At 37.6% G+C, this 18,948-nt stretch overlaps 1 protein-coding gene across 2 annotated transcripts in view; it reads left to right on the top strand.

Annotated features, from left to right (window-relative positions):
* The window catches only part of LOC149748752 (disks large 1 tumor suppressor protein-like), a 588,852-nt gene that overhangs the window by 14,464 nt on the left and 555,440 nt on the right, over positions 1-18,948 (top strand). For both annotated transcript variants that reach the window (XM_089914186.1, XM_089914187.1), the window contains exon 1: positions 1-18,948. This exon is cut by the window's left edge and continues 14,464 nt beyond it; it is cut by the window's right edge and continues 16,029 nt beyond it. The gene's annotated coding sequence lies outside the window, so the exon portion shown is untranslated.

Below are 18,948 nucleotides of genomic sequence, written 5' to 3'. Positions count from 1 at the left end.
TTATTCTTTCTGAATTTCTACCAACTTGTTCTATCAATTACTGAGAAAAGCTTATTGAACTCTCTTTTATGGGAATTGTTCTATTTCTCCTTTCAGTTCTATCAGCTTTTGCTTCTTGTATTTTGAAGCTTCGTTATTATATGAATAAACATTTAAGGTGAATTGATCCCAGTATCATTATGAAATAAGCTTCTTAATAGGTGATATGTTTTGCTTTGCAATTTACTTTGTTTAATATTTTTTAAATTAACTTTTATTGGAGTAAAGTTGCTTTATATAATATTAATATAGCCACTCCAATAACATTTTTTCTTTCTTTTTTTTTTTTGGCTGCACCATGCGGCATGTGGGATCTTAGTTCCTTGACCAGGGACTGGACCTGTGCCCCCTGCAGTGGAAGCGCAGTCTTAACCACTGGACTGCCAGGGAAGTCCCTCCAAAAACTTTCTTTTGATTAGTGTTAACATGACAATGCTTTTCCCATTCTTTCACTTTTAACCTATTTGTGTCTTTATATTTAAATACAGTATATAATTGGATTTTTAAAAATCTAAATTGACAGTTTCTGACTTTTAATGAAGGAGGTGTCTAAGCCATTTATATTTAATATGATTTTTATATTCTAGGGTTTAAAATCTATCATCTTGCTATTTGATTTCTATGTGTTCCACCTGTTCTACATTCCCCTTTCCCTTTCTTCTGCCTTTATTTTTTGAACGAACTGAATATTTCTTATTCTGTTTTATTCCTTTGTTGGCCAATTAGCTATAATTCTTTTTAAAAATTGTAATGATTGCTTTAGCATATACAGTATACCTCTCTATTAGTTTCCTCAGACTACTCTAAGAAAGTACCACAAACTGTGTGGCTTAAAATAACAAATATATTCTCTCACTATTTTGGCGGCTAGAAGTCTGAAATCAATGTATTGGCAGAGTTGGTTCCTACTGGAAGTGCTGAAGGACAATCTGTTCCATGCTTCTCTCCTAGCTTCTGGTGGTTGCTGGCAATCCTTAGTGTCTCTTCACCTGTAGAAGCATCACTCCAATCTCTGCTTATATTTTCGTATGACGTTTCTTCCCGTGTCTTTGTGACTTCACATGGCCATTTCCCCACTGTGTGTGTTTGTGTACCCAAATTTCTCTTATCTTATAAGGACACCATTGGTTAAGGGCTCACCCTAACCCAATATACCTCGTTTTAACTTACATCTGCAAAGACACTATTTCCAATAAGGCTACATTCACAGGTACTGGGGATTAGAACTTGAAAATATATTTTGGAGGGACACAATTCAACTCATGACAATGTCTTTAACTTGTCACAATCTATCTTCAAGTAATATTACCACTTTACATATAGTATGAGAATGTTACAACAGTGTACTTTCATTTCTTCTCAATCTTTATGCTATTGTTGTCATACATTTACTTCTACATAATTTATAAACCACATATCACATAGTTATCATTTTTTGATATCAGTAGTCATCTGTCTGTGAAGTAACTTTTAAAAATAAGAAAATTTATATTTATCCACATATTTTCCATCTCTGGTGTTTTTTGTTCTTTTTATAGATTCATTTACATCTGGTATAATTCTACCTAAAGTATTCTCTTAGAAAGCACATCTTCTGGTGATGAAATCTTTCACATTTTGGAAATCTAAAAGGTATTTTGTCCTAGTTTTAAAAATTGTGGTAAAAAACACACAACATTAAATTTGCCATGTTAACCATCTTTAAGTGTATAGTTTAGTAGTGTTAAGTATAGTCACATTGTTAAGCAATAGGTCTCTAGAAACTTTTCATCTTGCAACACTGAAACTCTATACCCACTGAACACTAATTACTCCTCTTCACTCCCCTCAGCCCTTGGTAACCACCTTTCTACTTTCTATGAGTTCGATTACTTTATATACTTTATGTGAGTGGAATCATACATTATTTGTTCTTTTGTGACTGGCTTATTTTATTTAGGTTTATCCATTTTATAGGATGTGACAGGATTCCCTTTTTTTTTTTTTTTTTGCGGTACGCGGGCCTCTCACTGTTGTGGGCTCTCCCTTTGCAGAGCACAGACTCCGGACGCGCAGGCTCAGTGGCCATGGCTCATGGGCCTAGCCACTCCGCGGCATGTGGGATCTTCCGGGACCAGGGCACGAACCCGTGTCCCCTGCATCAGCAGGCGGACTCTCAACCACTGTGCCACCAGGGAAGCCCTATCCATTCATCTTTTGATGGATGTTTGGGTTTCTTCTGCCACTTGGTTATTGTGAATAATGCTGTAATGGATATTCATGTGTAAATATACCTTCAAGACCTTACTTCGAAGTCTGTTGAGCTATATACTATATACCTAGAAGTGAGGTTGCTGGATCATGGTATTTCTATTTTTATTTTTTTGAGGAACCTCCATACTGTTTTCCACAATGGATACATCGTTTTACATTCCAACCAACAGTGCACAAGAGTTCCAAGTTCTCCACATCCTTGCCAGCACTTGTTATTTTCTGTTCTTTTGATAGTGACCACCTGATGGGTATGAGGGAATGTTTCAAAGTGGTTTTGATTTGCATGTCCCTAATGATTAGTGATGTTGAGCATCCTTTTATGTGCTTATTGGCCATTTGTGTATAATATTTAGAGAAATGTCTGTTCAATTCATTTTCCCATATTTTAAATGGATTTTGTTGTTGTTGAGTTGTAGAAGTTTCTTTTTCTTTTTTTTTCTTTTTTTTTTTTTTTTTTGCAGTACGCAGCCCTCTTACTGTTGTGGCCTCTCCTGTTGAGGAGCACAGGCTCTGGACGCGCAGGCTCAGCGGCCATGGCTCATGGGCCTAGCCGCTCCGCGGCATGTGGGATCTTCCCGGACTGGGGCATGAACCTGTGTCCCCTGCATCAGCAGGTGGACTCTCAACCACTGCGCCACCAGGGAAGCCCTGTAGAAGTAACCCCATGTCAGATATATGACTTGCAATTACTTTCTCCCATTTCATAGGCTATCTTTTCATTTTGTTGATTGTTTCCTTTGATGTACAGAAGTCTTTAAGTTTCATGTACTCCCATATGTCTGTTTTTTATTTTGTTGCCTGGGCTTTTGGTGTCATAGTCAAGAAATCATTTTCCAGTGTCCTCAAGTTTCTCTGCCATGTCTTCTTTTAAGAGTTTTGGATATGGAGTATGGAAAAGGCCCAACTTTATTCTTTTGCATGTGGAAATATATCTATTTTTCCAAACACCATATATTGAAGAGACTGTCCTTTTCCCATTGTGTAGTTTTGGCACCCTTGTCAAAAATCACTTGGCCTATTTTTCAAGGATGTATTTCTTGACTATCTATTGTGTTCCACTGGTTAATATATCTATCTTTATGCCAGTATCACATTGTATTAATTACCGTTCCTTTGTAGTATGTTTTGAAATCAAAAAGTACGAGGCCTCCAGCTTTGTTCTTTTTCAGGAATGTTTTGGCAAGTCAGGTCCCACATGAATTTAGGATTTTTTTCTATTTCTGCAAAAATTGCCGTTGGGATTTTGATAGGGATTGCATTGAATCTGTAGATTGCTTTGGGTCATATGAACATTTTAACAATATTGAATCTTTCAATCCACAGGCATGGGCTGTCTTTCCATTTATTTGTATCTTCTTTGATATTTTTAGTAGTGTTTTGTAGTTTTGAGTGTATGAGTCTTTTACCTCCTTTGTTAAGTTTATTCCTAAGTATTTTATCTTTTTTTTTTTTGGTGCTGTAGTAAATGGGATTATTTTCTTAATTTCCTTTTTGGATTGGTCATTGTTAGTGAAGAGAAACACGACTAATTTTTGTGTGTTGATTTTGTATGCAGAAACTTTGCTGAAATTGTTTTTAGTTGTAACATTATTTTTTCTGGGATTCTTAGTTTTTTCTGCATATCAGATCATGTCATCTGTGAACAGAGATAATTTTACTTCTTCTTTTCCAGTTTCTTTTTTTATGTCTAAATTACTTTGGCTAGAACTTCCACACTCTGTTGAATAGTATTGGCAGGATTGTGTATTCTTGCCTTCTTCTTCATCTTAGAGGACAAGCTTTCAGTCCTCTACCATTGAATATGTTATTAGCTATGGGCTTTTAATATGTGGCTTTTGTTATGTTGAGGTAGTTTCTTTCTATTTCTAGTTTGTTGAGTAACTTTTGTCATAAAATGATGTTGAATTTTTGTGCATTGATTGAGATGATCGTGTGGTTTTGTCCTTGATTTTGTTAATGTGGTGTATTACATTGATTGATTTTTGTATATTGAACCATCCTTGCATTCCAAGTATAAATCCCACTTGGTCACAGTGTATGATTCTTTTAAAGTACTGTTGAATTCAGTTTGCTAGTATTTTGTTTAGGATTTTTGCATCATTATTAATCAGGAATATTGGTCTTTAGCTTTATTTTCTTGTGTTTTTGTTTGGTTTGGGTATCAGGGTAATGCTGGCCTCATGGAATGAGTTTGGGAGTGTTCCCTATTTTCAGTTCTTAAGAAGAGTTTGAAGAGGATTGGTGCTAATCCTTCTTTCAATGTTTGGTACAATTCTCTGGTGAAGGCATCTGGTCCTGGGCTTTTCTTTGTTGGGAGCTTTTTCATTAGTGCTTCTATCTTCTTGCTAGTTATAGGTATATTCATACTTTTTATTTCTTCATGTTTCAGTTTTGGAAGATTGTATGCTTTTAGGGATTTATCCATTCCTTCTAAGCTATCCAATTTGTTGGCGTATAATAATTCACAGTAATCTCTTATAATCCTTTTTATTTCTGTTACATCAGTTGTAAAGTCCCTATTTTCATTTCTAATTTTAGCTATTTGAGTCTTCTTATTTTTTTTTTAGTCTAGCTAAGAGTTTGTCAATTTTGTAAATCTTAAAAAAAGCCTACTGATTTCATTGATCTTTTTTTCTGTTGTCTTTCTATTCTCTTTTTCATTTATTTACTCTCTAATCTTTATTATTTCCTTCCTTCTACTAACTTTGGGTTTAGTTTGTTCTTCTTTTTCTAGTTCTTTGAGGTGTAAGTTTAGGTTATTGATTTGAGACCCTTCTCTTTTAATGTAAGTGTTTACTGCTATAAACTTTCCTCTTGGTTCTACTTTCACTGCACCCATAAGTTTTGATATGTTGTGGGTTTTCAGATCCAGAAAAGATCTAGGTATTTGTAAATAAATTCCTTATTTCTTTTATAAAATAAGAATTTTCTAAATTATAATGCTCTCTTTTTGACCCATTTGTTGTTTAATAGTACATTCTTTCCTTGACATTGGTCTTAGTGATGATTTTTTATATTTGACACTGAAAGCAAGTGCAAGAAAATCAAAAATAAACAAGTGGGAGTACATCAAACCAAAAAGCTTCTGTACAGCAAAGGAAACCATCAACAAAATGAAAAGTCAACCTACCAAATGGGAGAAAATATTTGCAGATCATGTGTTTGATAAGTGGTCAACATCCAAAATATATAAAGATAAAAAACTCATACAACTCAATAGCAAGAAAACCCCCAAAATCTCATTAAAAAATGGGAAGAGGATCTGAATAGACACTTTTTCAAGGAGGGTATATAAATGGCCAACAGGTATATGAAAAGGTGCTGAGAATCATTAATCATCAGGGAAATGTAAATCAAAACCACAATGAGTTATCACCTCACACCTGTTAGAATGGCTATTATCAAAAAGACAAGAAATAACAAATGTTGGCAAGGATGTGGAAAAAAGGAATCCCTTGTGCACTGTTGGTCAGAATGTAAATTGGTGCAACTACTATGCAAAACAGGATGGAAGTCCTCAAAAAATTGAAAAATAAAGCTACTGTATGATTCAGCAATTCCACTTCTGGGTGTTTATCTGTAGGAAGTGAAAACACTAACTTCAAAAGAAATATGCACCCCATGTTCACTGCAGCATTTTATAATAGCCAAGAGATGGGCTCAACTTAAGTGTCCATTAAGGGATGAATGGCATACTATTCAGCCATAAAAAGAAGGAGATCTTGCCATCTGTGACAACAGGGACCGACCTTGAGGGGATTATGCTAAGTGAAATAAGCCAGAGAGAGAAAGACAAATACCACATACCTCATTTATATGTGGAATCTAAAACCACCACCACTTGGGACTTCCCTGGTGGTCCAGTGGTTAACACTTTGCCTTCCAATGCAGCAGGTGCAGGTTTGATCCCTGGCTGGGGAGCTGAGATCCCACATGCCTCATGGCCAAAAAACCAAGCATGAAACAGAAGCAATATTGTAACAACTTCAATAAAGATTTTAAAAATGGTCCACATCCAAAAAAATAAGTTAAAAAAAAAAAAACCACCAACACCACCACCAACAAACCAAACTCATAGATACAGAGAACAAGATTGGTATTGCCAGAGATGAGGGTTTGGGGTGGGCAAAATGGTGAAGGGAGTTATAAAATAAATAAGTGCTGGGGATGTAATTTGTATCATGGTGAATATAGTTAATAATACTGTATTGTATGTTTGAAAGTTGCTAAGAGAGTAAATCTTGAAAGTTCTCACCCCAAGAAAAAAAATTATACTTATACGTGGTGATGGTTGTTAACTAGACTTATTGTGGTAATCATCTTGAAATGTATACATAATTAAATCATTATGTTGTATGCCTGAAATTACTATGTTATATGTCAATTATGTCTTTTTTAAACAAATTAATTAATTAATTTATTTTTGGCTGTGTTGGGTCTTTGTTTCTGTGAGAGGGCTTTCTCTAGTTGTGGCAAGCGGGGGCCACTCTTCATCATGGTGTGCGGGCCTCTCACTATTGCGGCCTCTCTTGTTGTGGAGCACAGGCTCCAGATGCGCAGGCTCAGTAGTTGTGCCTCATGGGCCCAGTTGCTCCGTGGCATGTGGGATCTTCCCAGACCAGGGCTTGAACCCGTGTCCCCTGCATTGACAGGCAGGTTCTCAACCACTGTGCCACCAGGGAAGCCCCAATTATGTCTTTTTTTTAAAGTTTTCTTTTTTAAAGATTTCTTTGATTTGGACCATTTTTTAAAGTCTTTACTGAATTTGTTACAACATTGCTTCTGTTTTATGTTTTGGTTCTTTGGCCGCGAGGCATGTGGGATCCTAGCTCCCCAACTAGGGATCGAACCCGCACCCTCTGCAATAGAAGGTGAAGTCTTAACCACTGGACTGCCAGGGAAGTCCCTAAAAGTTTTTTTTTTATTGAAGTATAGTTGATTTACAATGTTTCAGGTGTACAGCAAAGTGATTCAGTTATATGTATATAATAAATATATATATGTTCCTTTTCAGATTCTTTTCCATTATAAGTTATTACAAGATATTGAACATGGTTCCCTGTGCTCTACAATAGCTCTTTGTTGTTTATCTATTATATATATAGTAGTGTGTGTCTGTTAATCCCAAATTCCTAATTTCTCCTTCCCCTCCTTTTGCCTTTGGTAACCATAAGTTTGTTTTCTATGTCTGTGAGTCTATTTCTGTTTTGCAAATAAGTTCATTTGTATCATTTTTTTCAGATTCCACATCTAAGTGATATCATATGATATTTGTCTTTCTCTTTCTGACTTACTTTACTTAGTATGATAATCTGATGATAATGATAATATCAATTATATCTTCTTTTTAGAGATTTCTAGATATCTTTTTTTTGAAATTTTATTTTATTTATTTATTTTTGGTTGCATTGAGTCTTCCTTGCTGCACGTGGACTTTCTGTGGTTGCGTTGAGTGGGGGCTACTCTTTGTCATGGTGTGCAGGCTTCTCGTTGTGGTGGCTTCTCTTGTTGCGGAGCATGGGCTCTAGGTGCGCAGGCTTCAGTAGTTGTGGCATACAGGCTTAGTTGCTCCATGGCATGTGGGATCTTCCCGGACCAGGGTTTGAACCCGTGTCCCCTGCATTGGCAGGTGGATTCTTAACCACTGTGCCACCAGGGAAATCCTCAATTATGTCTTAATGAAAGAAAGAAACCAAAATATAAATACTTTCAAAATGATTAAAACCTTGTGTTTTAACATTAAAAATTTAAATAAATAGGATTTTTTTGTGTGCAAAGAAGAAAAAAGTGAAGAATGTTTTATTATTGTTATAGGCATCTGTGGTGAACTTTAGTTATTAATTGCCTATGTGACTAGCCATAGAAAGGGTGCAGCGTCAGAAGAGAGGTAAGGCTTGCAGTTTGATACACTCAGCAAGGACATGCAGGAGGGCCCATGGTGGGCTGCCTCTCCCGACACTGATGTGAATTGGTTCAAACACAATAAGATGGATTTGGTTTATACAAACAAAGTAAATATATTTGGACTGAAATTTGAGGGATTTTAGTTGTACCTATTGAAGAAACAGATTTAAATTAAAGTTAATATAATATATAGAGCAGAATACCTTTGAGTAATATATATATATATTTGAATAATAAACATGAAAAAAGAGTGCATTGTTTAATTTCCACATATTTGTGGATTTTTCTATTTTTCTTCTACTGTTTATTTCTAGTTTCATTTCATTGTAGCCAGAGAAGATACTTTGTATGATTGCAGTCTTCTTAAATGTGAAAAGACTTGTTTTGTGGTCTAACATGTTACCTATCTTGAGAATGTTCCATACCTTGATTCTCTTTTCATTTCCCTTTGTGTAAATTATATAGGTATTTTCTTTGTGATTACCATTGCAATAACATGAAACATCTTAAAGGTATAGCAGTCTATTTTAAACTGATAATAATTTCAATTGCCTATAAAATCTCTACTCCTTTAAATCCCTGCCTTTCTTATTACAGGCATACCTTGGAGACTGTGGCTTCAGTCCAGACCACTGTAATAAAGCAAATATCACAATAAAGCAAATCACATGAATTTTTTGGTTTCCCAGTGCATATAAAAGTTACATTTACACTATACTGTAGTCTATTAAGTGTGCAATAGTATTATGTCTTTAAAAACAATGTACATGCCTTAATTTTAAAATACATTATTGCTAAAAAATGCTAACCATCATCTGAGTCTTCAGTGAGTTGTAATCTTTATCAGGTTCAGGGTTTGAAATATTGCAAGAATTACCAAAATGTGACACAGAGACGTGAAGAGAGCAAATACTGTTGGGAAAATGGTGCCTGATGCTGGGTTGCTACAAACCTTCAATTTGTGAAAATGCAGTATCTGCAAAGCACAATAAAGCAAAGCTCAGTAAAATGAGGTATGCCTATATATGTTATTGATGATACAATTACCTCTTTTATATTGTGTATCCATTAACATAAATTTGTAACAATTTTTATGTTTTTGTTTCTTAAATTCTATATTAGATTGTAAAGTGATTTACACACATACATTATCACACTACAGAATTCTATATTTGTCTAAATATTTACTTATACCAGGGAGTTTATATTTTTGTATGGTTCTGTGTTGTTTATAATCCTTTTGCTTCAACTTGAAGGAGTCCCTTCAGCATTTTGTAGGGCAGGTCTAGTGGTAAGGAACTCCCTTAACTTTTGTTTTTGTAGGAAACTCTTTAATTTCTCCTTTGTTTTTGAAGAAAAGTTTTCCAAGATATAGTATTCTTGGCTGGCATTTTTTTTGTTTCAGTACTTTAAATATATTATCCTACTCCCTTCCAGGGAAGGTTTCTGCTGAGAAATCTGCTGACAATCTACTAGTAGCTCCTTTGTACATAAAATTTGCATTATCCTAGCTGCTTTCAAGATTCTTTGCCTGTGACTTTTGACAATTTGATTATGACGTCTGTTGGCTTACAAACTGGCCCCTCTACAAGGAGGGTAAGGAGAGACTGAAGAATGAAGCAGACCACTTCATTTTGGTAGGTGGCAATTTTAATTAACAAGGGAATTTACATACAAGGGTTGTCTTGGGTGGCCGCAAGATGAGTAATCTCCACATCACCTACCTGCCAGAATCTTAAAAGTTTATAGAGAGGCCTTAACTAGGTTCAGTCATGTATACTGTCTTGATGGTCTCAACAACACTGTTCTCTCAAGGCTGTGTCCTTGAAAACGGTTCCCACTGTGGGAATGATGGGCAGAACATACATTCTAAGGACAGGGAAGGGGGTGAGAAGCCTCTGTTTGCCCTGGTCCAGCTTTTAGGTCAACCAGTGGTCATGTCTTCTAATAGATTACCTCTTCAACCAATATCTCTCGTTGTAGATCCCTTTAGATTTTTCCTAACTGGAGTTTCTTGAATTTCTTGAATTTGTATGTCCATTTCTCTCCTCAGATTTGGGAAGATTTCAGCCATTATTTCTTCAAATAGAATCTCTGTTCCTTTCTTCCTTTCTTCTCCTGCTGGGATTCACATGGTGCATATATGGTTCCATTTGATGATGACCCAAAAGTGCCTTAGGCTCCCCTTCATCTTTCATTCTTTTTTTCTTTTTGCTCCTCTGCAACAGTACTTTTGAAAGTCTTGCTGTCAAGTTCATGGATTCATTCTTCTGACTGCTCAGGTCTGCTGTGGAGTCCCTTTAGTGAATTTTTCAATCCAGATATTGTGTTCTTAAGTTCCACAATTTCTGTTTGGTTCTTCTTCATAGTTTCCCTCTCTTTGTTGATATTCTCATTTGGTTCATGCATAATTTTCCTGATTTCATTTTAGTTGTCTATCTATGTTCTCTTTTAATTCATTGAGCACCCTTATAACAATAATTTTGATTTTTTTTTTTTTGGTAATTAATATATTTCTGTTTCATTAGGGTTAGTTTCTGGAGATTTAATTTTTTCCTTTAAATGTGTCATTTTTCTTGTTTCTTTGTATGGCTTATTATTTTTTTCTTGGGATTTTAGCATTTGAAGAATCAGCCATCACCCCCAGACTTTTTAATCTGCAATTGTGTAGGGAGAACTTTCTCCACTGAGCCTGGCTAGGGATTCTGGAGACCACTCAAATCTTTTCTAGGGATGCATCCTCTCTGGGCTTTAGGAGGTTTGCCAGTTCTTCTTCTTCTTTTTTTTAAGAATAAATTTATTTATTTATTTATTTTTGGCTGCATTGGGTCTTTGTTGCTGCACTGGGTCTTTGTTGCTGCACACGGGCATTCTCTAGTTGTGGTGAGTGGGGGCTACTCTTTGTTGTGGTGCACGGGCTTCTCATTGTGGTGACTTCTTTTGTTGCGGAGCACAGGCTCTAGGTACGTGGGCTTCAGTAGTTGTGGCATGCAGGCTCAGTAGTTGTGGCTCGTGGGCTCTAGAGCACAGGCTTAGTAGTTGTGGCACACGGGCTTAGTTGCTCTGTGGCATGTGGGATCTTCCTGGACCAGGGCTGTAATCCATGTCCACTGCACTGACAGGTGGATTCTTAACCACTGCACCACCAGAGAAGTCTACCAGTTCTTCCTGAGAGCTCCCACTGGAGTGTCTCTTTGATACTGTGGCCTCTTTGGTACTGTAATAAGCTGCAGTATTGGAACTCTACCTAGTGTCTCTGGTAATGAAAACTCTGGTGAATGTTGATGGTTTTGTTCTCAGATACCCCTAATCTGGCTTCTGTATTCCTGTCAGTACTTGGATTCAAGTAAGACAGAAAATGGTCCCTCAGGCAGCCCCCCCTAAAAGTCAGAATAATGGACATACATTCTACTTGTTTCTCTCACCAGGGAGAATATGTGAATTGAGGTTTTCCTCCTAATGGTGCCACACTGTGTGTTCTGGCAAGAGAAAGTGCCGTGAATTTTCCTGCTGACTTTGAGGCAGTTGGCTTAGTGCTCACCTGGGGTGCAGGATCCGTTTTTTTTTTTTAACTTATTTTATTCAAGTATAGTTGATTTACGATGTTGTGTTCATTTCTGCTGTATAGCAAAATGATTCACTTATACATATGTATGTGTGTGTATGTATATATATATATATATACATACACACACATACACACACACACATATATGTATACACACACACACATTCTTTTTCTTTTCCATTATGGTTTATCACAGAATATTGAATATAGTTCCCTGTGCTATACAGTAGGACATTGTTGTTTATCCATTCTATATATAATAGTTTGTATATGCTAATCCCAAACTCTCATTCCATCCATCCCCACCCCACACACCCATTGGCAACCACCAATCTGTTCTCTATGTCTGTGTGTCTGTTTTGTAGATAAGTTCATTTGTGTCATATTTTAGATTCCACATATAAGTGATATCTTTGATATTTGTCTTTCTCTGACTAACTTCACTTAGTATGATAATCTCTAGGTCCAGCCATGTTGCTGCAAATGGCATTATTTCATTCTGTTTTTATGCCTAAGTAGTATTCCACTGTGTATATGTACCACATCTTCTTTACCCATTCATCTATCAATGGACATTTAGGTTGTTTCCATGTCTTGGCTATTGTGAATAGTGCTGCTATGAACATAGGGGTTCATATATCTTTTTGAATTATAGTTTTGTCTGGATATATGTCCAGGAGTCAGATTGCTGGATCATATGGAAACTCCATTTTTAGTTTTTTGAGGAACCTTCATACTGTTTTCCACAGTGGCTACACCAATTCACATTCCCACAAACAATGTAGGAGGGTTCCCTTTTCTCCACACCTTCTCCAGCATTTCTTGTTTGTAGACTTTTTAATGATAGCCATTCTGACCAGTGTGAGGTGGTACCTCATTGTAGTTTTGATTTGCATTTCTCTAATAATCAGCCATGTTGAGCATATTTTCATATGCCTGTTGCCCATCTGTATGTCTTCTTTGGAGAAATGTCTTTTTAGGTCTTCTGCCCATTTTTCAGTTGGGCTGTTTTGTTATTGAATTGTATGAGCTGTTTGTATATTTTGGAAATGAAGTCCTGTTGGTCACATCATTTGCAAATATTTTCTCCCATTCTGTAGATTGTCTTTTCATTTTTTTTTGTTTATGGTTTCCTTTGCTGTACAAAAGCTTGTAAGTTTAATTAGGTCCCATTTTTTAATTTTTGCTTTTATTTCTATTGCCTTGGGAGACTGACCTAAGAAGACATTGGTACGATTTATGTCAGACAATGTTTTGCCTATGCTCTTTCCTAGGAGTTTTATGGTGTCATGTCTTATATTTGTCTTTAAGCCATTTTGAGCTTATTTTTGTATGTGGTGTGAGGGTGTGTTCTAACTTCATTGATTTAAATGTAGCTGTCCAGGGAGCTCCCTGGTGGTTAGGATTTGGCACTTTCACTGCTAGGACCTGGGTTCAATCCCTGCTTAGGGAACTGAGATCCTGCAAGCCGCGTGGCACGGCCAAAAAAAAAAAAAAAAAAAAAAAAAAATGCAGCTGTCCAACCTTTCCAATACCACTTGCTGAAGAGTGTCTTTTCTCCATTTTATAATCTTGTCTCCTTTGTTGAAGATTAATTGACCATAAGTGGGTGGGTTTATTTTTAGGCTGTCTATTCTGTTCCATTGATCCATATGTCTGTTTTTGTGCCAATACCCATGCTGTTTTTTTTTTTTTTTCTTCTTCGGTATGCGGGCCTCTCACTGCTGTGGCCTCTCCCATTGCGGAGCACAGGCTCCGGACGCGCAGGCTCAGGGGCCTAGCTGCTCCGCGGCATGTGGGATCTTCCCGGACCGGGGAACAAACCCCTGTCCCCCGCATCGGCAGGCGGACTCTCAACCACTGCGCCACCAGGGAAGCCCCCCATGATGTTTTGATTACTGTAGCTTTGTAGTATTGTCTGAAGTCTGGGAGGGTTATGCCTTGCAGGATTCTTTTAACTGGTTTCTGGATTTCTCACAAAGGCACATGGTTTGTGTAGTATTGTTAAATTCCTGTGTCTATGGGAGAAGGAGGGTCTATGGCTTCCTATTCTGCCATCTTGCTGATGTCATCCTCCCTTTTCAGCCCTAGTTTTTGAAAAATATTTCTGCTAGGTAGACTTTTTTCAAATGTTAGTATTTTAAAGATTTTGCTGTGCTGTTTTCTGGCTAGCATTATTACCAGTGAGAAGTCTGCTATCATTATTTCTCTAGGTATTTCTCTGGTTCCTATTAAGATTTTCTCTTTATTACTGGTTTTAAACAATTTGATTGTGATGTGGTGTGGGAGTAGTTTTTCTCATATTTATTTTGCTTGGAGTTCATTGAGCTTCTTGAATCTGGGGTTTTAAAAAATTTCATGTATTTTGAGGTATAATTAATGTATACAATTGTAAGATATTTAAAGTGTACATCACACTGATTTAATATACGTACATATACATCTATTTCATTAACACATCCGTCACTTCACATTTATCTTTTTGTGTTTGAGAACATTTAAGTTTTAGTCTCCTAGCAAGTTTCAATTATACAGTACAGTGTTATCAACTAGAGTCACTATGGTTTTCATGAGATCCTCACACCTATTCATCTTATAGCTGAAATTTTGTACCCTTTTACAAACCTCTCTCTATTTCTTCACTCCCGGTCCCAGTGGCAGATCAGAGTTTTTGCCTGTTCTCTCCGCACTGGGTTGGGGTGTAGAGCCAACGTGGGTGGAGTGTTTTTGAGCTCATTAAGAACTTGTTATTAGTTTAGTGCAATCCTGTGACACTCCTGAATGCAAGCCCCATTGGCTTTCAGAGCCAGGCAACCTGGGTGCAGATTGCCTGGCTCTCTCTCAGGTGGCAGCTGCTAAAGCTGGTGTGTCAGATGTGTGTACAAGGTCCTTCCAGACAGATAACTGTGACTCAGAGCAGACCAAAAGGAGAGGGTATGGGAGGTGTCCACAGTCTTCCCTAGTGTTTGGAGAGGATTGCAGTTAGCCTCTAGATGCATGCTAAATTAGAAGCCTGACCTCAGGCAGCATCTTTCAAAGTATGCAAAGAGACCCCTCTTAGGGAAAGACTGGTAGATGGGGGTTTGTGCCTGCTTACTCTGTGCTGAGCCCTGGGGGTATAGCCAGTTTAAGAATTGCTTTTTTGTTTGCTACTGTCTGTGGGACTAGTGAATGGGAGCCTATTGGTTATCAGAGCCAGGAGATCTGGGGACCCACCCCTTGTGAAGCAGCTGCAAAAGCTGAGGTACAGATGAGTGTATTAGCTCCTTCCAGGCAGATACTGGTGACTTGGAGCAGCCTGAAGAGAGGTGGAAAGGTGAGTTCTGGCTTCCCTGGTCTCTGGGGAGGATTGCAGTTAGCCCCTAAGCGCAAGTTAAATTAGAATTCTGACCTTCAGGCAGCATTTCTTAAAGTGTGTAAAAATAGACCCCATTCAGGGAAGACTGGAAGACTGAGTGGCATTTTTTGCCTGCTCCCTCTGCACTGAGCCCTGAGGATAGCTACAGCCAGTGCTCCTACAAATGGGTCTCATGGCGTTGCTGCAAGCCTACTGGCTTTCAGAGCTAGGTGTTTTGAGGGGCCACTCCTCAGACGGAAGTCAAATGTTACGGCATTAGTTGTTGGGTCCAAACCCTTCCCTTCCCTCGTCAGGGAGAAACTGGGATTTTCTTTCTTTTTTCTAATATCTTTATTGGAGTATAATTGCTCTACAATGGTGCATTAGCTTCTGCTGTATAACAAAGTGAATCAGTCATACGTATACACATATCCCCATATCCCCTCTCTCTTGTGTCTCCCTCTCACCCTCCCTTTCCCACCCCTCTAGGTGGTCACAAGGCACCGAGCTGATCTCCCTGTGTTATGCAGCTGCTTCCCACCAGCCATCCATTCTACATTTGGTAGTGTATATATGTCCATGCCACTCTTTCACCTGGTCCCAGCCCACCCCTCCCCCTCCCCGTGTCCTCAAGTCCACTCTCCACATCTGCACCTTTATTCCTGTCCTGCCCCTAGGTTCTTCAGAACCATTTTACTTTACTTTATTTTTTTTAGATTCCATATATATGTGTTAGCATACAGTATTTGTTTTTCTCCTTCCAACTTACTTCACTCTGTATGACAGACTCTAGGTCCATCCATCTCACTGTAAATAACTCAATTTCGTCTCTTTTTATGGCTGAGTAATATTCCATTGTATATATGTGCCACATCTTCTTTATCCGTTCATCTGTCGATGGACACTTAGGTTGCTACCATGTCCTGGCTATTGTAAATAGTGCTGCAATGAACATTTCGGTACATGACTGTTTTTGAATTATGGTTTTCTCAGAGTATATGACCAATAGTGGGATTGCTGGGTCATATGGTAGCTCTATTTTTAGTTTTTTAAGGAACCTCCATACTGTTCTCCACAGTGGCTCTATCAATTTACATTCCCACCAACAGTGAAGGAGGGTTCCCTTTTCTCCACGCCCTCTCCAGCATTTATTGTTTGTAGACTTTCTGGCCATTCTGACCTGTGTGAGGTGATACCTCATTGTAGTTTTGATTTGTATTTCTCTAATGATTAGTGATGTTGAGCATCCTTTCATGTGTTTGTTGGTAATCTGTATATCTTCTTTGGAGAAATGTCTATGTAGGTCTCCGGCTCATTTTTTGATTGGGTTGTTTTTTTTGATATTGAGCTGCATGAGCTCCTTGTATATTTTGGAGATTAATGCTTTGTCAGTTGCTTTGTTTGCAAATATTTTCTCCCATTCTGAGGGTTGTCTTTTTTTTTTTTAACATCTTTATTGGGGTATAATTGCTTTACAATGGTGTGTTAGTTTCTGCTTTATAACAAAGTGAATCAGTTTCGGGTATAATTGCTTTACAATGGTGTGTTAGTTTCTGCTTTATAACAAAGTGAATCAGTTATACATACACATATGTTCCCATATCTCTTCCCTCTTGCATCTCCCTCCCTCCCTCCCACCCTCCCTATCCCACCCCTCCAGGCGGTCACAAAGCACCGAGCCGATATCCCTGTGCCATGCGGCTGCTTCCCACTAGCTATCTACCTTACGTTTGTTAGTGTGTATATGTCCATGACTCTCTCTCGCCCTGTCACAGCTCACCCTTCCCCCTCCCCATATCCTCAAGTCCGTTCTCCAGTAGGTCTGTGTCTTTATTCCTGTCTTACCCCTATGTTCTTCATGACATTTTTTTTTCTTCTTAAATTCCATATATATGTGTTAGCATACGGTATTTGTCTTTTTCTTTCTGACTTACTTCACTCTGTATGACAGACTCTAGGTCTATCCACCTCATTACAAATAGCTCAATTTCGTTTCTTTTTATGGCTGAGTAATATTCCATTGTATATATGTGCCACATATTCTTTATCCATTCATCCGATGATGGGCACTTAGGTTGTTTCCATGTCCTGGCTATTGTAAATAGAGCTGCAATGAACATTTTGGTACATGACTCTTTTTGAATTTTGGTTTTCTCAGGGTATATGCCCAGTAGTGGGATTGCTGGGTCATATGGTAGTTCTATTTGTAGTTTTTTAAGGAACCTCCATACTGTTCTCCATAGTGGCTGAACCAATTCACATTCCCACCAGCAGTGCAAGAGTGTTCCCTTTTCTCCACACCCTCTCCAGCATTTATTGTTTCTAGATTTTTTGATGATGGCCATTCTGACTGGTGTGAGATGATATCTCATTGTAGTTTTGATTTGCATTTCTCCAATGATTAATGATGTTGAGCATTCTTTCATGTGTTTGTTGGCAGTCTGTATATCTTCTTTGGAGAAATGTCTATTTAGGTCTTCTGCCCATTTTTGGATTGGGTTGTTTGTTTTTTTGTTATTGAGCTGCATGAGCTGCTTGTAAATTTTGGAGATTAATCCTTTGTCAGTTGCTTCATTTGCAAATATTTTCTCCCATTCTGAGGGTTGTCTTTTGGTCTTGTTTATGGTTTCCTTTGCTGTGCAAAAGGTTTTAAGTTTCATTAGGTCCCATTTGTTTATTTTTATTTCCATTTCTCTAGGAGGTGGGTCAAAAAGGAGCTTGCTGTGATTTATGTCAAAGAGTGTTCTGCCCATGTTTTCCTTGAAGAGTTTTATAGTGTCTGGCCTTACATTTAGGTCTTAATCCATTTTGAGGGTTTTTTTGTGTATAGTGTTAGGAAGTGTTCTAATTTCATTCTTTTACATGTAGCTGTCCAGTTTTCCCAGCACCACTTATTGAAGAGGCTGTCTTTTCTCCATTATATATCCTTGCCTCCTGTATCAAAGATAAGGTGACCATATGTGCGTGGGTTTATCTCTGGGCTTTCTATACTGTTCCAATGATCTATATTTCTGTTTTTGTGCCAGTAACATACTGTCTTGATTACTGTAGCTTTGTGGTATAGTCTGAAGTCAGGGAGCCTGATTCCTCCAGCTCCGTTTTGCTTTCTCAAGATTGCTTTGGCTATTTGGGGTCTTTTGTATTTCCATACAAATTGTGAAAGTTTTGGTTCTAGTTCTGTGAAAAATGCCATTGGTAGTTTGATAGGGATTGCCCTGAATCTGTAAATTGCTTTGGGTAGTATAGTCATTTTCACAATGTTGATTCTTCCATTCCAAGAACATGATATATCTCTCCATCTGTTTGTATCATCTTTAATTTCTTTCATCAGTGTCTTATAGTTTTCTGCATACAGGTCTTTTGTCTCCTTTGGCAGGTTTATTCCTAGGTATTTTATTTTTTTTGTTGCAGTGGTAAACGGGAGTGTTTCCTTAATTTCTCTTTCAGATTTTTCATCGTTAGTGTATAAGACTGCAAGAGATTTCTGTGCATTAATTTTGTATCTCACTACTTTACCAAATTCATTGATTAGCTCTAGTAGTTTTCTGGTAGCATCTTTAGGATTCTCTATGTATAGTATCATGTCATCTGTAAACAGTGACAGTTTTACTTCTTTTCTGATTTGGATTCCTTTTATTTGTTTTTCTTCTCTGATTGCTGTGGCTAAAACTTCCAGAAGTATGTTGAATAATAGTGGTGAGAGTGGGCAGCCTTGTCTTGTTTCTGATCTTAGTGGAAATGGTATCAGTTTTTCACCATTGAGAACGATGTTGGCTGTGAGTTTGTCATATATGGCCTTTATTATGTTCAGGTATGTTCCCTCTATGCCTACTTTCTGGAGGGTTTT

Source organism: Delphinapterus leucas, chromosome 7 (genome assembly GCF_059928025.1).
Source record: "Delphinapterus leucas isolate spDelLeu-1000000601 "Yukka" chromosome 7, BTC_Dleu_Yukka2, whole genome shotgun sequence".
Classification (NCBI taxonomy): Eukaryota; Metazoa; Chordata; class Mammalia; order Artiodactyla; family Monodontidae; genus Delphinapterus; species Delphinapterus leucas.
Note: the sequence above shows the minus strand (reverse complement) of the source record. Positions and strands in the feature narration are given on the sequence as shown.